Raw genomic sequence first — 21,145 nt, 5'->3', positions numbered from 1 at the left:
TGGAAATCAGATTCTGTACTCTTCCACAGTTTTTGTTGTGTTTTGTTTCGGCTACTTTTATGTCAGTGATCACTCTTGGTGTAAATTTAAGGTCTTCTCAGTTCTCTTCTGAGCCTGTGCATTTCCCTGGGCATTCACAATGACTTTTAATTACTTACAAATATTCAGTTGTTTTTAAATGTCCTCCTCCTTTAGTTCTCAAAAGGGGGAAGGAGAAAAATGAATGAGGGAAAAGAATGGTTGCTGGCACTTTAAATCCTCTGGAAGTCAGTTCAGCTGGAGGAGGAGAGGTTTGCAACAACGTGGCTGAGGTAGAAAGGCAATTGCTGGCCAATTGCTGGCGGAGCTGCCTCTTTGTGCCTCTGTGGTCATAATTTTTTTTGTTTTAAAGATTGTATTTATTTATTGGACAGAGAGATCACAAGCAGGCAGAGAGGCAGGCAGAGAGAGAGGAGGAAGCAGGCTCCCCGCTGAGCAGAGAGCCCTATGCGGGGCTCAATCCCAGCACCCTGGGATCATGACATGAGCTGAAGGCAGAGGCTTTAACCCACTGAGCCACCCAGGTGCCCCTGTGGTTATAATTAAGCAATCAGGGATCATAGCACAGAGATCCCAGTATTTGGAGAACAGGTGCTTTTTGCTTACCCTGGTTTCCATCAGTTATGTGCAAGTTCTCCAGGAATACATGCACAGCTGCCTGCCAGGGGTTAGGAGATGAGGGGTGGGGGGGGTGGTGTGTGTGTGTGTGTGTGTGTGTGTGTGTGTGTGTGTGTTGGTGCAGGATGAGTAGCTGCTATTGTGTAAGAGCTGAAATGGACTGAAATAAATTGCAGTTTACTGTTGAAGTTTTGAGGAAGTTGTGAGCCTTTCACAGATTCTTGTATTCTAAAATAGTTACATCAGAGATATTTTGCCTGCATGTTGGTTATCTAGGTGGGGAGATAGATTCCTCCTTGTTTCCTACTCCACCATTCATCTTTCCAGAACCCCTGTTGTTCAATTTTAAATCTAGTTTCACCATAGTAAAATTAGTCCTCTAAAGTTGATTTACTTTGGAATTTGTGGGTTATCTGATTAATTTAAAAATAGTGTAGTCATTGAGAAAGAGGTCTTTCAGGGTCTATGGTTGGCTCAGTCAGTGGAGCATGTGACTTGATCTTGGGGTCATGAGTTCACACCCCACGTGTGCATCCTGTTTACTTAAAAAAAAGTGAGGGCTTTCAAGTTAGACATTGATTTAGTTCCTGGCTGTACCACTTACCAATTTTGTCTTGGGCAAATTACTTCTACAGCTTTTAGTTGCCTTATTTACAAAAATGGGAAAAATACTGACCCTTTTCAAAGAGTTTTCTGAGGGTTGAATGAAATAATAGAAGTACTCAGGATCACAACTGGTGTTTAGCAAGTGAGAAATGTAAATCTCCCATCTCTTCCTCTTAGGACTAATTGTCCTTTTCCTGTTATACCTCCTCAAACTATGTGATAACATATACTACCAGTATGTGGATTCCAGAGCTTTAGACATTTACACCATGTTTCTTCTGGGTCTCTTAAAAACAAATAGCTCATCTTTTTAAATGAAAGTGCTCCATGTAAGTTTCATAGCTAATTTTACAACTAAAAATCTATTCAAATTACTGATTCATGCATTGGTTCATATTCAAATTATTTTTGGCCACTTTTGGCTTAATAGTGTCATTTTTGGGTATCTTTGATTATAACTTAAAAAGACTAGCGATTGAGACAAGGAATTAAAAATATGCATGTGAGTTACTAATGAAGTGATAAAAATCACATTTTATGGAGATAGATACTGAGGAATAAATAGCTTGCTGGACTAAGTGATTTTTGATTGCCCTTTTCCCTTCCACCTCTCTTCCTTTTTTTAAAGTTTTTATTTATTATTTTAGAGAGAGAGAGAGTGCACCAGTGAGTAAGGGGAGGGATAGAGGGGGAGGTAGAAGGACAAGTAGACTCTGGGCTGAGCAGAGAGCCCAAGTTTGGGCTTAATCTCAGGATCCTGAGATCATGACCTGATCTGATCAAGTAGGACATTTAACTGTCACCCAGCTGCCCCACTGCCTCTCTTCTTCATGAAAACATATATTTTCAATAGAAAGAAGCCAAGTTGTTTATAAGCAAGTATTAGAACCATACAAGTATTCTGCCGTTATGTATAATGCAGAGCAAATAGAGAATATATATTTAAGTGAAAGCATTTGGATCATTGCATCTTCCTTTGACTCATTAATTACTTTGGATGACAGGAGGATTTTTTTCCCCCAAGTAGAAATTAGGAAAGGGATTTAAGTATGAACTTATTGGAATTAATTCCCAGTTGTATGAATGTATAGTTTTTGTTTATGGACATAGTCTTATTTGAAAACAGTTAAGAAGTCTGTTAGCTTAGTTATTCATTTATCCTTTTAGTAGTTTTCAGGAACCAAATATATGCTAGACATGACCAATGCTGGTTTGTGCAATCCTTATTTCCTGTAGCCATTGAATTTACAGTAGTGCAGCAGAGGGAACAAGGCATGTTTGGAGGAGCTGTGAGAGCTAAATAGAGTACTAGGTGGTGGTAGCTAATGCAGAGTTGTGGGAAGATGTCACAAAAAGATTCATAGGAAGAATGAAGCCTGAAAGACTGATAAAGCATGGAGTGTGTGGATTGGATCTGGTCCCTCTTTTCTGTAGAGATGTTCTGAAGGCATTTCAGGCAGTGGGAACAAGTAATATTTTCCCACATAGGCTACCTGTATTGTTGCGGTTTTGGGTGTGACTGTTTGAAATGAGATAGGAACTATGATTTTCTTGGGGTCAGGTTTAGAATGTGATTTTTTTTTTTTTTTTTAAGATTTTATGTATTTGTTTGACACAGAGAGATGTAGTGAGAGAAGGAATACAAGCAGGGGCAGAGGGAGAGGGAGAAGCAGGCTTCCCACCAAGCAGGAAGCCCGATTCGGGGCTCGATCCCAGGACTCCGGGATCATGACCTGATCCTAAGGCAGATGCCTAACGACTGAGCCACCCAGGTGACCCTAGATTGTTTAGTAGAGTTAATCGAGGCTTGGATTTGTATTTTTCTTCCTTTGCTTTTTCAAAACCATTGTGTATTGCTTTGTAATACCAGTTTCTTTTGGCTTAGAACTGAAATAGCTGGTACCAATGCAGACAGTTGCAACTTGATTAAGTTGCCTCACTAGTAAAATGCAAACCTGTCTGAATATATGATGTCTAAGTTTTCTGTGTAATTTGACTCCTCAGTTTTATCTGTTTATTGTCCCTATACCAAAGTGGTGCTTTCTTTCCTTTCCTCCTTATTCTTGTTGAGGATTGGTTTTTGTAAACATGGGTTTTTTTGTTTGTTTGTTTTCTTTTTTGGTATGTACTGATCAGGAATTCATTTCCTTAATTGTGTCCTTGGAAGGAGCTAGGTCACTGGTTAGCAGAAACAAGTCTTAGTAGTGGATTTTACAGAAAATAAAACTACTGAGTGAAGGGCATTTTTAAAAAACAACAGATTAAACATGTGAGTCCCTTTGGATTGGTTTGTTCATTTTATGTGAGGCCTTGGTCTCATTTGGATTACAGATTGATTACAATTGTATTCAACAGAAAACAGTTAGAAATAAATGCTGGAGTCTTTCTAGATCTTGCTTAAAGAGTATTGTGTGCTAAAAATTAAAATGAAAATCTTTGGCTTTTATATTACTTGAACATTTTTTAAAATCTAAAACTTTGGATCAGATGGGTGAAATTTAATAAGAGAATGTGTAGTTGTTTTTTTTTTTTTCATCATTGGAGAAAAAACTACAGACAACATTTTAAGGTACCTCAAAGACTTTATTCATGAAGCAGCATGTTGATTGAAGTTTTTTTCAAATTGGAGGTAATGTGGCAAATAGAGAATAACTTGGAAAGGGTCAGTCATCCCATTCTTTACTCCTCTTTTGTCATAATGGACAAGAAATGAACTGTATTTGCCAAAGAAAGTAGGGAAAAACTAAGAAGAATTCTGTCCAGTAGGGTGGAGGACTTGCTGGTAGGGTGGCCGAGGGCTGCCCACATTGATACCAGAGTTAAACATTGACTAAATGGCTCAGGAAAAAGTTCATTTGCCCCCATGTAAAACATTATTGAATGTATGATGAGCTAGATATGTAGAAAAGAAGGTTGTTGGAATTGTAGCTGTCATAATTGTATTATTTTTACTTTTATTTTAAGAAAGTCTGGGTGGCTGAGTGGGTTAAGCCTCTGCCTTCGGCTCAGGTCATGGTCTCAGGGTCTTCGGATTGAGCCCCACATTTGGCTCTCTGCTCAGCAGGGAGCCTGCTTCCCTCTCTCCCTCTACCTGCCTCTCTGCCTCCTTGTGATCTCTCTGTCAAATAAAAAAATAAAATCTTTAAAAAATAATAAATAAAAGAAAGTCTTAGCATTGTGATAAGCATGAATTAGCAGTAAGCATGGAAAATGAAACTGTCTACTTTGGGAAAGGGAGGAAGTTATAATACGTGGGGCAAAAAGGGCTGAGATTGAGAGGATAGATTTAAAATATGAAATTGAAAGGAATAGAGTTAGAGAAGGAAATACTGGGACTTTGATAGAAACCACTGTTTCAGATTTTTGATTTGGAGAACAACTTTACCTTTGCATTTCTGCTCAGATCTAGGAAGGTGAAGAACGAACCTTCCTCTTTTGGCTTTTAGATATTAGAGGATGTCAGAGTAACCATAGTATATGAATTCTGCATTATAAGTTTCATCTACTGGGAGTCATAATAAGCCCTACCAACTGTCTCTGTGGCATGCATAGTGGTGACCCTGATTTTAAAATATTTGTTAATAATGTGTAGTAGAGTAATAAACTAGATTCAGTTGGTTAATTTTATTTTTATTTTTTTTAAAGATTTTTATTTATTTATTTGACAGAGAAAGAGAGAGAGGGGTCACAAGGAGGCAGAGAGGCAGGCAGAGAGATCAGGGAAGCAGGCTCCCCACTGAACAGTGAGCCCGGAGGCAGGGCTCGGTCCCAGGACCCTGAGACCATGACCTGAGCTGAAGGCAGAGGCTTAACCCACTGAGCCACACAGGCGCCCCCAGTTGGTTAATTTTTAAATGTTACAACCCAGTTCTTTAAATTGGAAGGGCTGGCACCAAAATGCAAGTTTTTTTTAAGTGTTACAGTTCAGTGGCATTAATTACATTCACAGTGTTTTTGGAACTGTCACCACTATTTCAGAAAACTTTCATTACTCCAAATAGAAACTCTGTACCCATTGAGCAATAACTTCCCATTTCTCCCTTGTTCCTAGCCTCTCAGTACTACTAATTTATTTCCCGCCTTTAATGAATTTTCCTTTTCTAAACATTTCATTTATGTGGAATCATACAGTATTTGTCCTTTTGTTTCTGGCTTATTTCACTTAGCATAATGTTTTCAAGAATTACCCATATTCTGTATGTATTAGAACTTAATTTCTTTTTATGGCTGAATAATAATCCATTCTATGTGTATACCACATTTTGTTTATTCATTTATCTGTGGGTAGACACTTGGGTTTCTACCTTCTGGTTCTTGTGAATAAATAATACTGCAATAAACATCAGCATAGAAATATCTGTGATATGTTGCAGATACTCTCCTAATCTGTTAGCTGTCTTGACTATGTTTTTTGCCATGCAAGAAAATTTCATTTTTAGGAAATAAAATGTATCAATCCTTTCTTTTACTGTTTCCTATATTTTGAGTTACTCTTGGAGACTCAGTATTAACAACATGTTCTAAGAGCCATAATGCCAAGTTCTATGAGTTGTCTGGTACTCAGTAATTTAGGATGGACTGACTAAATATTACAGAAGGTAAACTTCAAAAATTAACTGCCAGACTTAACAATACAGAATCTTTAAGGAGGGAAGTAGTATGTCCTAGCTATAACTATAAAATTCAGTGATATTGCCCAACTTCTACTAATATTAACTAATGACTAATAGTAACTCAAAATGGATCATCCACCCAAATATTTAAGAGCTAAAACCATAAAACTCTTAAAAACAAATAAACAAACTCAGGGGCACCTGGGTGGCACGGTTGGTTAAATGTACAACTCTTGAGTTCAGTTTGGGTCATGATCTCAGGGTCATGAGATAGAGCCCTGTGTTGGGCTCTGTGCTCAGCTGGGAATCTGCTTGGGGTTCTCTCTCTCTTTCTTCCCTTCCCCCTCTCTTCCTGCTTGTGTGTGCCTGTGTGCATTCTTTCTCTCAAATAAATCTTAAAAAAAAAACCCCAAAAAACCCTCAGGAAGAAATCTTCATGACCTTGTATTCCTAAATATGACACCAAAACACAGAAAAAAGATAAACTGGACTTCATCAAGCTTAAAAGATATTATGCATCAAAAAAACCCAAAAAACAAAATTATGCATCATAGAACATTATCAAGAGGATAAAGTATAATAACCTGATAGAAAAAATGATCAAAATGCCTAAAGGGATAATCCCCCCAAAACATAAAATGACCCCTAAACATGAAATGATTTCAAATTTATATTTAGAAAAACGCAAACTTAAGTACACCAAGACATCATTTTTTAATTTTCAGATTGACAAAATTTAAAGTGTAACAATCTATCCTGTTGGTAAGGATATGAGGAAATAGACATGTCTACATTCCTGATGAGAAGGCACAGCCCCTCTTGAGATTTGTCAGTATTCAGCAAAATCCTGTGTATGCATTTGCCTTTTGGCCTATCAGTTTCAATGCTAAGAATTTTCCCTGAAGGTACAGTTCCAACAATATGAACATCCATGTGTAGTTTTTCATGGATTGTTTGCAGTTTCATACATAGGAGAGTGGTTGAATAAAATATGTTACATCCATATAACAGTACTATGCAGCTCTGAAAAGAAAAAAGGAAGATCTCTGAGCTGATCCCTGAACTGATGGATCAATCTCCAGGATTAAGAGAAAAAGATGATAGATTTTTACTCTAAAGAAAAGAGGAAATAAAATATACCACACAGCTGCTCATTTGTGCAAAAGGAAACATAGGAAAGATACACTAAAAACTAGTGAGATTGGTAACACAGGGTGAGGTAGAGATTGAAGAAATGAAAGGGATAGGTTTGACACTAATCTGATTTTTTCCCTCTCTTGAATAGTTTTGAGTATTAGAACTAAGTTCATGTTTCATATACTCAAAATTAACAAAGATGGGAGATGATGGAAAAAATTCCAAATGGAATAATATAAATGAACCTAGCTATTTCAGTTGAATAACAGCTGTACTGAAGGGTGTGCATGGGAATAACTAACATTAGTAATTTTGGAGTACAGGATTTTGGCTATAAGGCTATTGACAAAAAACTATAAGCAGACCTACAACAAAGTATTGTGCACAAATATTGTACTGTAGTAAAAATTTGCTTATAGTGGTATGGCTAGAACTATTCTGTGTATTCTAGATTAGAGCAAATAAGTGTATATTATGGTGATAATGTGAGTGAGTCAGGTTTTTCCATTGTTAAAGAATTAGAAATAAGAGAAAAAGGTGAAATGAATATCTGTGGAGTTAGAATTTGTAGCTTCAATATGGACTAAATGTTTTTAACATATATATGGATAAGAAAATAGATATGTTTTTGTGTATGTGTATACATTCCTTAATTCAGTCTGTTGTGAAGGCCTTGAAGCCGTGACACTTCTGAATGTTTTTGTCAATAAGGGAACCAAAGCTCTGTGGAGAAATGGCTAATTCTGTGCTGGGACAGGGAAAATGCAAAGATATGCTTGGAACATCTTGTGGTGCCAGAAAGTAAGGAAGTGCTGAAAATTGGTGAGAACTTGTCACAAGGACATAGGGGAGGCAGTGTATTCAAGGCTCCACACTGGCCAAAACTGGGACAGTTTGAGCAACAATGTGAATAGTAATGGATTTTATACCTTATAGAATAAGGTATAGAGTCCATGATATAAAAACTGATTGTATATATACAAACACACAAAAAACTGGGAAGAAGGGGCTGGTTCTTTATTACAGTAGGATTCTGTTTAATAAATGTAGACAGAATGATGGAATACAAAAATCACCATTTGGTAATCACCACAGTAATAACTGTTCCAGGCAAGAGTTACCTAGTAAGTAAGAGTGTAAGGTACAGGATATTTTCCTAGTCTCAAAATATCTCCCCACAAGAAACTTAGTACATACAAAGGGAAGTATATATAGTATCTTGATAGTGGGAAAGTCTTCCAAGTACCACTAGGCGTATGTTCAAAATTCACATCATCATTGGTGGGACAGACAGCATTGTATTAGTTGGCTCAGGGTGCTCTGACAGAATACAAGAAAAGACAGAAATTGACTTTCTCTCAATTTTAGAGGGTGGAAGTTTAATACCAGGTGCTGACAGGGTTGGTTTCTGGTGGGACCTCTCTCAGCCTACAGATCACTGCCCTCTTGCTATTTCCTCATGGCCTTTGTATGTGCTTGCTTCGGGTATTTCTTCCTCCTATAGGGACATTAGTCCTATTGAATTAAGGCTCCACGCTTATGTTCTTATTTAACTTTAATTACCTTCGTAAGGGCCCTGCCTGCAAATACACTCACATGGTGGGGGTTATGGCTTCAACATACGACGTCTGTAGCGAATACCATATGCCTCTTGATAAAATGTTTTGAGAAAGATGTAATGTCTTGTGATGTTTCCCCTCTCCCCAAAATGTGTTACCTGAATCTAATTAGAAATATCCGACTGTCTCAGATTATAATTTTTAGAATAGGGATATGTACAAAATAACCTGCTTCTACTCTTCCAAAGTGTCAGCAATGAAAGAAAAAAAGACTAAGTAAGGAACTGTTCCAGATTTAAGGATACTAAAGAGAGACAATGGTTAAAAGGAACTGTGAGCCTGAATTGGTTTAAAACAAAACAAAACGGTTTATTTAATTGAATCAGTATTGAAATAAGGCTCGAACACTGTAATTGGTTAACATGTTTCTTAAATAGCTCTTAGTCTAAAAATGTCCCCTTTCCCTTGTAGCTTATTGACAAAATCAGGTTGTTTGTCCTGTAGAATTTCCCACAGGCTGGAATTTGCTGAGTACATTTCTTTAAAGTAATTTAATATGCTCCTTTATCTCCTGTATTTCCTGTTTAATTTATGGGTAGGTTAAGAGCACTACCTGTACATTATCACTTCGGGAGATTAAAAAAAAAAAAAAAGACTTCTTCCTGGGATCTCCACATCTTTGGGACTGACCATTTCTGTGGTCACGGATTTACTTGGTCTGGAGTTCCAGCTGTAGGAATTTTCGAAAGCTCCCCAGGTGATTTTAATGTGCAGTGCACGTTAATGTGCACACTGGGTTGAGAACCATGGCTCTAGACCTAGTTAACCACTGGTGATATTCAGCTTTAACTTTTTTGCTGGGATCCATGTGGTACCGATATTCTTTCTTTTTTTCCTTTATTGAAGCATAATAAACATGTAACCTTATATTAGTGTCAGGTGTGTAATATAATCAGCAATTTTATACATTACTGGGTGCTCATTAGGGTAAGTGTACTCTTAATCTCCTTTGTGTATTTCACCCGGTTGTGTCCCCCAGCCTGTGTCCCCCGGCCCATCTCCCCCTCTGGCAACCACCAATTTGTTACCTGTATTTAAGAGTCTGGTTTTTGTTGTTGTTGTTGTTATTGTTTTTGCATGTTTTTTTTTCCTTACTTTTTGTTTGTTCATTTTGTTTCTTAAATTCCATATATGAGTGAAATCATATGGTATTTGTCTTTTTCCATCTGACTTATTTTACTTACCCTTACTCCCTTTAGGCCCATGCATGTTGTTGCAAATGGAGAAATGTCAGTCTTTTTTTAATATTCCTTTGTATATATACCACATCTTTTTTATCCTTTTTTTAAAAGATTTTATTTATTTGAGAGAGAGCTTGAGAGAGTGTGTGTGAGCAGGAGGTAGGGGGAGAGGGAGAAGCTGACACCCTGCTGAGCAGGTGATGCGGGATTTGATCCCAGGACCCTGAGATCATAACCTGAGCTGAAGGCAGGTGCTTAACCAACTCCCATGCACCCCAATGGGATTATTTTCTTAATTTCTCTTTCTGCTACATCATTAGTAGTATATAGAAGTAACAGATTTCTTTATATTAATTTTGTATTGCAACCTAATTGAATTCATTTATCAGTTTTAGTAGTGTTTCAGAGGAGTTGGTAGGGTTTTCTGTATGTAGTATCATGACATCTGCAGATAGTGGAAGTTTTTCTTACCAATTTGGATGCCTTTTATTTATTTTTTTCTTGTTTAATTGCTGTAGCTCAGGCTTCCAGTACTATGTTGAATGAAAGTGGGAGTACTTGTATTCTTAATAAGCACCTCCCAGCTATTTCTGAGGACAACTGAAGTTTGAGAATGGTCCTATTCCATTTTGCCTTTTAGATGAGAAGAGTGAATTGGTGACTTTGTCAGATGTAGTTGGTGGAAAAAACAGGAACTTGCATATTATAGGAGGAGTTTGTGGATGTTTCTGAGTAGTTATGTATATGATCCTAGATATGTTAGTTCACTTTGGACTTTTCATTTGAAGTGTTTTTAAATCTGCTTTTCATTTGAAGTGTTTTTAAGCCTGCTTCTCTAGTAAAACAGTATTTTATAAAAATGTGTTTCTAGTGCCTTTTCCTTCCCATGCCAACATTTCTTCATTGTTAGGACTGAACAGTGATTCTAAACTGATGAGCCCTGCCCACTTTGAGACACTTGCCAGCTACTACTCTCCTCCATGCCAGCACTCTGATCCTTGAAATGCTTCATCAGAGGCAGGTTGACTTTTCCTGCTTGCACGGCTGCTACATTTGCCAGTGAAGTTCAGTGTCTTAGAGGGGCACCTGGGTGGCTCAGTGGGTTAAAGCCTCTGCCTTCGGCCCAGGTCATGATCCCAGGGTCCTGGGATCGAGCCCCACATCGGGCTCTCTGCTCGGCAGGGAGCCTTCTTCCCTTCCTCTCTCTCTGCCTGCCTCTCTGCCTACTTGTGATCTCTGTCTGTCAAATAAATAAATGAAATCTTTAAAAAAAAAAAGAAAAAAAGTTCAATATCTTAGAGATTGGAAACTTTAATCTCAGCACTTTCAAAGGTAGAAACACAGGGACTTGCCTAGTCCTCATAGAAGATAGACTAATTCATGGATAACTAAATAAATTCTTTTCTGATCAGTTGTGCCTTCTTTTTTGTACTTTGAGTGAAAGATCATTTAAAAGGCATGGTATGTCTTAGGATAATAACACTATTCTGTTGCTGTATAATTGTCTTTTAAGACTGAAATCCCAGTATTTTTTTCTAATAGTACTTCTGGTATTGGATATTAAGAACTTTGTTGAGGATACCTAGATGATGAAAACCAGGTCATACCCTTGTGAATATCTAGAGTGAGGAGTGAGACAAGTGCATAATTATATGATTAGTATAATTGCCTTAGGAGAAGGAAGCCAGCATTTGAGTACCCACCATATACTAGGTACTGTGCACACACTTCTAAAAATTTTTTTAGTTCTTGTTGAAATTAAATTGGTATTATCCCAATTTTCTACTGAGGAAAAAGATGCAGAGAAGTTAATTAACTTGTCCCAGGTCATACAGCTGTCAAGACAGACTTGGGTTTATAAATTGGGATCTAGAGCAGTGGTTCTCCAAGTGGGACCTGCACTACACCAACATTCCTTGAGAACTTGTAAGAAACATACTTTCTGGAACTTCCCCGAGACCTGCTGATTCAGAAACTCTGAGGTTGAGACCTCCAGGTTATTCTGATGCCAACTAATAAGATTAAAAACCATGATACTATATGTTTAAGGCTCCCCTTCCCCCTTTAAAAAAGTTTTATTTTTCATTTGAGAGAGCGAGCGCACAGCAGGGGGAGGGGAAAAGGGAGCAGGAGAAGCAGACTTCCCGCTGAGCAGGGAGCCTGATTTGGGGATTTGATCCCAGGACCCTGAGATCATGACTTGAGCAGAAGGCAACTGCTTACCCGACTGAGCCACCCAGGCGCCTCTCCCATTCCCCCTTTTAAAACTGTATAGCTGTTTGTTTTAAAACTAGCCGCATTTTTGCTGAAGCCAAAACATGTAATACATAAAAGAAAGGCTGTTGTGTTTGAAGTTGGAGTGGGGTCTAGAACCTTTCCTGTTTTTCCAGCTCTGAAGCGGTGTTCGGTTCGATGCTTGCTGCACTATACTATTAATCCATCCAGCTAAGCGTGTTACAGTGTGGGTATAAGTGAACTTACACAGTATTATAGAAAAACACTGGCTGCCTTGTTTTTAATGAACAGATCAATTAAAGACACTTGGAGTCATTTGGTCACCTTTTGAAAATTCACTTCTTCTTTGAATGGTAGTGTCATTTCTACAAATACAGTTTGTAGATAGATGCCAGAAGTGTAAATTCTGCCTTTTACCTGGCATGTGTTTTATGTGTGTAAGCTTCTCTGTGGCAATAATTAAAACCACATCTAGGTGGGATTATGTAGTGCAGTTTACTTTAGGCTTTACTCAACAAGGAACTGCTTCTTAAATTGAGCAGGTCTACTTGGTTTGTGTAAATCACTGTGAACCTACTGTTCTTGAATTGGCACTACTGTCATTATTGTCTCATTGGAACTGCTGTGTCACTGTTGTTTTCTTCAGCCTGTTTATGCTTTTATACAGTGGCATTGTATAGTTTGACCCAGAGAGTTTCCTGATAAACCTGCTTTTCTGTGCTGTAGCTGTTCAACAACTGTGGAGAGGTGCCTGGTTCTTTCAAGTTTAATTCTGAGTACACTTGGTTTTCTTGGGTTGATCCGTGAGATCATGACCTGAGCAGAAGGCAACCTCTTAACTGACAGAGCCACCCAGGCATTCCTCCCTTTCCCCCTTTTAAAACTGTAAAGCTCTTTGTTTTAAAACTACCCTCTCTTTGCTGAAGCCAAAACATGTAATACATAAAAGAAAGGCTGTTGTGTTTGAAGATGGAGTGGGGTTTCTGATTATTTGCAAGTGAAATTTAGAAGGATTTTATTGTCAAGAGTTGACCTGAAAACTTTTAAGAACTGTAGTTAGTACTCCGAACTTAGTAAGGATGAAATATTTTCTGTTTTTCCCTGTGGCTTAACTTCTTTTGGGTGATTTGAGCTACCTTTGCTGACTTGCTCTTTCAAATCAGATTTCTGTCCTTGTGCTGAATTCTGAGTGACAGAATTTTTTTTTGTTCTTTTTCCAGGGACAGTTTATAAACCTATAGTGATGACTCATTTTAGAAAATATTTACCTTTTAAAAGTAAAATACTTATGTTTGAGTTTAATGCAACCATGCCTTTCAACCTCATCTTCTAGGCCAGTGATAATCAACTTTGTGCATTAGACCTACCCTGGGAAGCTTTTAAAAATAAATGTTTTGGGGGCACTTGGGTGGCTCATTTGGTTAAGTATCCAGTTCTTGATTTAGCTCAGGTTATGCGCTCAATCAGGGTCATGAGACCAAGCCCTGTGTTGGGCCCTGTGCTGAGCATGGAGCCTGCTTAAGATTCTCTCTCTCCTTCTGCCTCTGTCCCTCAGCTTGTGTGCTTGTGCGCTCTCTCTCTAAAAACAAAAAAACAAAAAAACAAAAAACAAAAAACAACCACCACCAACAAAAAACAAAGCAAAAAAACAACCTAAACAAAATTTGATGTTTTGGCCTCTCCATCCCAGACCTAATGATTCACACTCTTTAAAGATGGTGCCTGGACACTTGGACTAAAATGAAAAAAGGCCCTGTCTTAGTCTGCTCTGGCTACTGTAGCTGGGAGGCTTAGATAACAGACATTAATTTCTCACAGCCCTAGAGGCTGGGGAGAAGGGATGGGGAGAGGAAGAGAGGGAGAGGAGTCACATACATGAACTCTCTGGTGTCTTATAACATCATGAGGGCTTGTACCCTAATGACCTAATTACTTCACAGAGGCCCCATATCTCAATCCTGTTAAACTGGGAGTTAGGACTTCAACATATATATTCTGTGGGGGCAGTTCAATCCATAGCAATCCCTGTATAATTCCAATTTTTATCAGAATTGGGAACTGATGTATAACAGTGCTTGGACTCAGTATATAAGTGAATCACCTGCTTATCTTGTTAAAATGCAAATTTGGGTTCAGTTGGTCTGTGATGGGGCCTGATGCATATAGGATCTATATTTAACTGAATTATTTGATATGTCCCAAAGTTAAATTTTCTGGAGTTTTAAAATATATCCACTTAAAAACTCTCTAGCTTGTCTTAGTACCCGGATAGATCTGGGTCATTTAATGGAAGTAGAAGTGTATAGTAAAACACTAGTCTGATTGGCCTAGTCACATACAGATTAGATTTCTATTGCTCTGACTTTTACCAGTGTTCATCTCTTGTTTAAAATGCTTCCTTGGCCTCTGCCTTCTGCTCTGGTCATGATTCCTGGGATCCAGCCCTGCATCAGGCTCTCTGCTCAGCGGGGAGCCTGCTTCTTCCTCTCTCTCTCTGCCTGCCTCTCTGCCTACTTGTGATCTCAATCTGTCAAATAAGTAAATAAAATCTTAAAAAAAAAAAAAATGCTTCCTTGGCAGATGTTAGCCATTCCTTGCTATCCATTTTTAATGGCTTACTTCAGGGAAGTTCCCCAGAATTCTGAGGGCTGTAACAGTCTCCCTCTCCTGAATTTTCAGACTCATTTACTTGCATTGTCATGATTTGACTGCTGTATGGTAACTCTTAATGTGTATGTTCTGGTATGACGTGACTCTTCAACTGAATTATTCAGCTCTGCAAGGTATAGACTATGGACTGTAGTTGTGTGTGTGGTGTATTTAGTAAGTGCTTATTGGTTTCATGAGTTAAATCATCCAAGGTGTAGATCTAATAAATGCCATTATTTGAAACAAATGTAAAACAACTATGCAGAGATTAAGATATAGTTAAGCCCAGGATATTTTTAGGATGAGGCAGGAGATAAGCAAATAATACCTAGTGTCTGAAACTTGGATTCATGGACATTGAACTTTTGTAGTAACACACAAACGACATAGCATTGCCTGTCAAGATGATTTAGCTTCAACTAAATTTATGTGATTTGCCTATTTATTGTTGTCAAAATCAAAGCATTATTAAATAACTTAGAAATTTTCAAGCTGAAAACACAGTCCTCATTTAGCCAGACAAATGTTTGTATAATAACATAATTATATATATATGTATATGTACATATACATATATATATATAGTAGCTGCCAAACTTTTCCATATCAGCTGTACCTTTTAACAACTCTGCCAGCAATATATGAAAGTTCCAGTTTCTTTGTATGTTCTCCAACACTTGTTATTATCTGTCTTTTTTACCTTAGTCATCCTAGTGGATGTGAAGTGCTATCTCATTGTGGTTTTGATGTGTATTTTCCTCATGACTAAGGATGGAAGACCTTCTCATGTGCTTACTGGTCATTTGTATATCTTCTTTGTAGAAATATATTCAGATCTTTTGCTCATTTTAAAATTGGATTGTGTCTTATTATTGAATTGTGAGAATTTATATATTGTAGGTATTAGATAAGGTATTAGATATTAGATAAGGTATTAGATGTAAGTAGGTATTAGATAAATGACTTGCAAATATTTTATCTCATTCTGTGGTTTGTCTTTTTCACTTTCTTAATGGTGTCCTTTGCAGCATGGAAGTTTTCAATTTTGATAATGTTCAGTCTTTTATTGTTTCTTGTACTTTTCGTGCCGTATTTAGGAGACCATGGTTAAGATTTAAGCCCAAAGTGTCTTTTTTAAGAGTTTAATAGTTTGAGCTCTTATATTTAGGTCTTTGATCCATTTTGAGTTAATCTATATATATGGTGTGAGGGAAGGGTCCAGCGTGATGCATTTTTGTGTGGATATCTAGTTGTCACAGCACCATTTGTTTAAAAAAACCCCCAATATTCTTTACCATGGTGAGTAGCATTAGTGTTTAGCATGTAAGACAAGCTAGAAATCTAGTATAATTCTTTGATATATGTATGTAGTTCATCATCATGTACTGTTATTTTTACCTCTACATCTGTTCCTGCACTCCACCACCCTTGTCCAAGCTACATTTATCTCTTATTTAGATGTATGTAATAGTGTCCAAACTGGTTTGTTTTCACCACTCCTATTCTGTGTTTTTTAAATTTTCCAACTTATGTCTTTTATTTACTTACTTTGAAGACCACATGGCAGGGCTTTCCATTTGCCCTTATGATTAAGAAAGAAATTTCATAAATGACCCATAGGGCTGTGTAAAATCCTCCACCTACTTCTTTAGCCTTTTTTTGCTTTGTATGTCCTGATTTTTTCAATCCAGATAACTCCCAGAAGAATATTTCCATATGTTTCTTCTACCACGGCTACCAGCATGCCTGCATTCTTCTTGTGTTACTCTATCTTCCCGTCAGTAACTGTGGATGAACTGTCTATTCCTTGATCTGAGGCCAATCCTTCTACAAATACGTCAGATTTCATCCCCTCTCATTTAGTCAAGAGCATCACTTTATCAGTTGTCCCATCTCTCTCCTGAATTACTAGTTTTTCCTCTATCAAATCCGTCTCATCAGCATATAAACATGCTGTTATTTTTTTCACTAAAATAAAAACAAAAACAACCCAGCTCTTGAAACCTATACTCCATTCTGGTCATAATAATCCCCTTTCTCTGCTCTTTTTTACAGCAGAACTGAAAAGGATTATCTGTCCATGCAGTCTCTACCTTGTCCCCTGCTGTTTTCTCTGAATTCACTCCTGTCTGATTTTTGTTCACCACCACTTTATTGAAACCACTCTCTTTATCTCTGTGTTGCCAAGTTCAGTGGTCAGTTCTCAGTCCCCATCTTAATTTTTCACTAACATTTGACCTAGCCATTTACACCCTCTTTGAAATCCTTGTTGCACTTGACTTCTCTTTTGGTGCTCCTTTTACCTTACTAGTTGCTGCTTCTTGGTCTCTTCTCTTGGTTACTGCTCATCTCTGATTGCTATTTTGGGAGAAGGCCCTAGGGTCATGCCATAGACCTCTTCCCTTTCTTCTGTGCTGGTGTGGTTTATTCTGTTTTAATACCACTTATGTGCTAATGACTACACCCACTCATCTTTAACCTGGGCCTCTCCTTTATGTACACATACCTTTCTACCTCCTGGACATTTCTACCTAGAAATCTAATGGCTAGTTCCTTTGCTTTTTTTCAGGTATCCGTGCCCAGATGCCACCTTATTGGAGAGGTCCTCCCTGCCCCCTCTCTCCCCATATAAGTCAAAACAATTCCTCCCTTACTTACCCTTCCTTTTTAAATTGTTTTCTGGAGCACTTATTGTATAGTGCATTATTTGTAGTCTTTTGTTTCCTGTGTATGTACATGAGGCTAGTTTTCATTTTCTTCTTACCTTTGGGTCAGTTCCACCAACAATGCCTGGCATATAATAATCATTGATTATGTGTCTAAAGATGAGATGAGTAAGTGAATAAATGCTGGCTTTCTTTTAGTACTTCAATCTTTAGTACTTCATTTTGCCATGCTTCCTCCTTTCCTGGGAACTTTGCATACTCAGTTCCCTCACTTCTTCATCCCTTCCCATAGGCAGCTTCTTGTCTTTCAGTTCTATAAGCATCACTTCTCATGAAAACTTCCTGTCCTGATTGCAATCTCTGTGTAAGGTCTCATTGCCCATGGACTTCTTCATTGTAGTGATCATTTGCAGTTTTCCATTAGTGCTATTCTTTGATAACATTTGTCCCCTTCCTTCTCCCTCCTCCCCTTCAGGATTTTTTTTGCTCATTGTTGATACTAAGGACCCACTGCAGAGTCAGATTCTCAATAAATGTGTTTGTTGAAAGAGTAAAGGAGTGAACAAATTACTCTTTTTTTTTTTCTCATTAAACTTTTGTTTTAATGGGTCTCAAACTTCTGTGACAGATTTTTGGTCAGTTGTGCCCATTACAAAGTACTGATTTTAAAAACTAATAACTTAAAACTGCCACAAAAAACACACAAAAAACACACAAAAAACAAATGGTCCACAAAACATTCTCCTTTCCTTCTGAAGGTTTTATGATGCATTGTTATCATTAACCAGTCTTTTACTATTAAACTTAAATGGTCAATTGACATAAACAGTTCTGAGACTGTTCTTCCACCACTGATTAAGACTGGGGTGGCAGGTATTGGGGATAATATTTCTTTAACCTCTGAGCTTTCTGGGCAGACTTGGTGACCTTGCCAGCTCCAGCTGACTTCTTGTACACTGCTTTGATGACACCCACAGCAACTGTCTGTCTCATGTCACAAACAGCAAAACGGCCCAGAGGAGGATAGAGAAGTTCTTAACACACATAGGCTTGCCAGGAACCATATTAACAATGGCAGTGTCACCAGATTTCAAGAATTTGGGACCATCTTCCAGCTTTTTTCCAAAACAATAATCTATCTTCTCCTTCAGCTCAGCAAACTTGCAAGCAATGTGAGCTGTGTGACATTCCAGCACAGGTGCATATCCAGCACTAATTTGGCCTGGATAGTTCAGGATAATCACCTGAGCTGTGAAGTCAGCTGACCCATTGGTGGGTCATTTTTGCTGTCACCAGCCACATTGCCATGACGAAATCTTTGACAGATACATTCTTGACATTGAAACCCACATTGTCCCCAGGAAGAGCCTAACTCAAAGCTTCATGGTGCATTTCAACAGACTTGACTTCAGTTGTAGCATTGACTGGAGCAAAGGTGATCACCATGCCAGGTTTAAGAACACCAGTCTCCCCTTGGCCCACAGTACCAATACCACCAATTTTGTAGACATCCTGGAGAGGTAGACGCAAGGACTTGCCAGTTGGATGAGCTGGTGGCAGAATGCAATCCAGAGCTTCAAGCAGTATGGTTCCACTGGCATTCCCATCTTTACAGGTGACTTTCCATCCCTTGAACCAAGGCATGTTAGCACTTGGCTCCAGCATGTTGTCACCATTCCAACCAGAAATTGGCACAAATGCTACTGTGTTGGGGTTGTAGCCAATTTTCTTAATGTAGGTGCTGACTTCCTTAACAATTTCCTTGTATCTCGTCTGGCTATAGGGTGGCTCAGTGGAATCCCATTTTGTTAACACCAACAATTAGTGGTTTTACACCCAACATGTAAGCCAGAGGGGCATGCTCACGGGTCTGCCTGTTCTTGGAGATACTTGCGTCCAATTCACCAACACCAGCAGCAACAATCAGGACAGCACAGTCAGCCTGAGATGTGCCTGTAATCATGTTTTTGATAAAGTCTGTGTCCTGGAGCATCAGTGATGGTCACATAATACTTGCTGATCTTGAATTTCCACAGGGAGTTATCAGTGGTGATACCATGTTCACGTTCAGCTTTCAGTTCATCCAAGACCCAGGCAATCTTGAAGGAGTCTTTTCCCATCTCAGCATCCTCCTTCTCTAAGTTTTCGATAGTTCTTTTGTTGATCCCACCGCATTTGTAGATCAGATGACCAGTAGTGGTAGACTTACCTGAATCTATGTGTCCGATGACGATGATGTTGATATGAGTCTTTTCCTATCCCATTCTGGTTTAGGTTGAGTGGTGGTTTTCACGACACCTGTGTTCAGGTGGCAAATGTGTTGTGAAAAAGCTGAACAAATTACTCTTATAAGCCATAGAGATAATGATCCATTTGAACTACTAAATACAACATTTGCTTGAAAAGAAAACAGGATTAAAATTCAATAATTTCCTTAATTTTAGGTTGAAGTAGAATCTAGTAAGCATAAAAGTAGTTGAGATTGCTGCCCTTGGCCAAGAAATTTGTGCTGTAGCCTTCCCCTATTGATAGCAGTCCTTTCAGTGAAATCTGTCCTTATCACATGGCTGTCTAGCCTTTGCCAGAATACATCTAGTGCTCTTCATTCGAACTCCAGAAGTTGGTTGGCTAGAAACTTACCCTTGGGTTTTGTTGTTTCCTTTTTTCACATGGCAGCTTTTCGTATATTTAGAGAGGAATCATCATGTCCCTCCAGTGTCTTACCCATTATTAAGTGAAACAGTCTTACTTTCTTCTGTTGAGATTTTTTAGCTCTTTTGGGCCGTGGAATGCTCATTAAGGATTTTATGGAGAGTGTATTCCAACATAGTCCCTGTCTTTTATAACAACTACCAAAAGATTACAAAGATTTTATGAGAAAGGCTCTTGTACTGCGTATTGGGTACTTGAGATAGCAATTTTCATTATATCGATGATAGAAAAGTACATTTTATTATTTTATTTTAATTCTAATTTTTAAAATATTTTATTTATTTGAAAAGGAGATATAATGCGCACAAGTGGGGAGTGGCAGGGGGAAGAGAGGCAGAGGAAGAACCAGACTCCCCACTGAGCAGAGAGCCCAACTAGGGGATGGACCCCAGGACCTTGGGATCATGACCCAAGCTGGAGGCAGCCACTTAACCGATTGAGCCACCCAGGCGCCTTGAAAAATACATTTTAATAGAGGGGCGCCTGGGTGGCTCAGTGGGTTAAGCCTCTGCCTTCTGCTCGGGTCATGATCTCAGGGTCTTGGGATCGAGTCCCGCATTGGGCTCTCCGTTTGGTGGGGAGCCTGCTTCCCCCCTCTCTCTGCCTGCCTCTCTGCCTGTTTGTGATCTCTCTCTCTCTGTCAAATAAATAAATTTAAAAAAATACATTTTAATAGAAAGATTATTGCAAATCTAACTTTACGCACCTTGATTGGTAATTTAGTTCTGTATTGAGCTAATTGTACTGGTGAGTATACATGTAAATGTTAAATACTTTTTTGAGAAAAATAGCTATTTCAGCCCTTAGTACTAGTGGGTCAGGTGCTTTATTAATGGATGTGATCTTCACACAGCTTTTGGCACTATTATCCCTGTTTGTATGTGAAGAAACTGAGGTACAGGAATCTTAGAAATAAAAGGTTTTATTAATCTCATTGTCACTGGAAGTAATGTAAATATATTTGTTCCTTCTTAATTTTGCTTTAAGATCTCACAAGATAAAATAACCATGTCACACTGGTTTAGTTCTCATTGTTTTTTGCAGGGTTTACTCCAGTGTTTAATTTAGGG

At 38.3% G+C, this 21,145-nt stretch overlaps 1 protein-coding gene and 1 pseudogene across 6 annotated transcripts in view; one reads left to right on the top strand and one right to left on the bottom strand.

Annotated features, from left to right (window-relative positions):
* The window catches only part of ATP2C1 (ATPase secretory pathway Ca2+ transporting 1), a 172,034-nt gene that overhangs the window by 55,930 nt on the left and 94,959 nt on the right, over positions 1 to 21,145 (top strand). The window lies entirely within an intron of this gene.
* On the bottom strand, positions 18,219 to 19,627 carry LOC116874798 (annotated as a pseudogene).

This window comes from Lontra canadensis, unplaced genomic scaffold (assembly GCF_010015895.1).
Source record: "Lontra canadensis isolate GAN:19392208 unplaced genomic scaffold, GSC_riverotter_1.0 scaffold38, whole genome shotgun sequence".
In the NCBI taxonomy this organism is placed as follows: Eukaryota; Metazoa; Chordata; class Mammalia; order Carnivora; family Mustelidae; genus Lontra; species Lontra canadensis.
The sequence above is the reverse complement of the archived record's forward strand: the minus strand, read 5'-3'. Positions and strand labels throughout refer to the sequence as shown.